The sequence below is a fragment of the Penaeus monodon genome, chromosome 29 (assembly GCF_015228065.2).
Source record: "Penaeus monodon isolate SGIC_2016 chromosome 29, NSTDA_Pmon_1, whole genome shotgun sequence".
Taxonomy (NCBI): Eukaryota; Metazoa; Arthropoda; class Malacostraca; order Decapoda; family Penaeidae; genus Penaeus; species Penaeus monodon.
The window spans coordinates 3,162,639-3,162,855 of NC_051414.1; positions in this window are offsets into that span (position 1 = coordinate 3,162,639).

A 217-nucleotide genomic window follows, 5' to 3' on the forward strand; every position below is an offset into this window, starting at 1 on the left:
ATTCTAGCAATTCCCCTCAGTTTTCTTTCCTCCAACAATCGAGATCTCCAACACCCGACGCCATTAATCGCCATGGCACAATCCTTTCGTTTTCTCCCTTAACTCCTCTTTAAGATCTTACGAATAAAGGAATAAAGAAATAAATGCGTTTAAGAAATCGGGGGAGACGCGAGGAATGCCCCCCCCCGTCCCCTCCCCCCTTAATACCCCCCCTTCC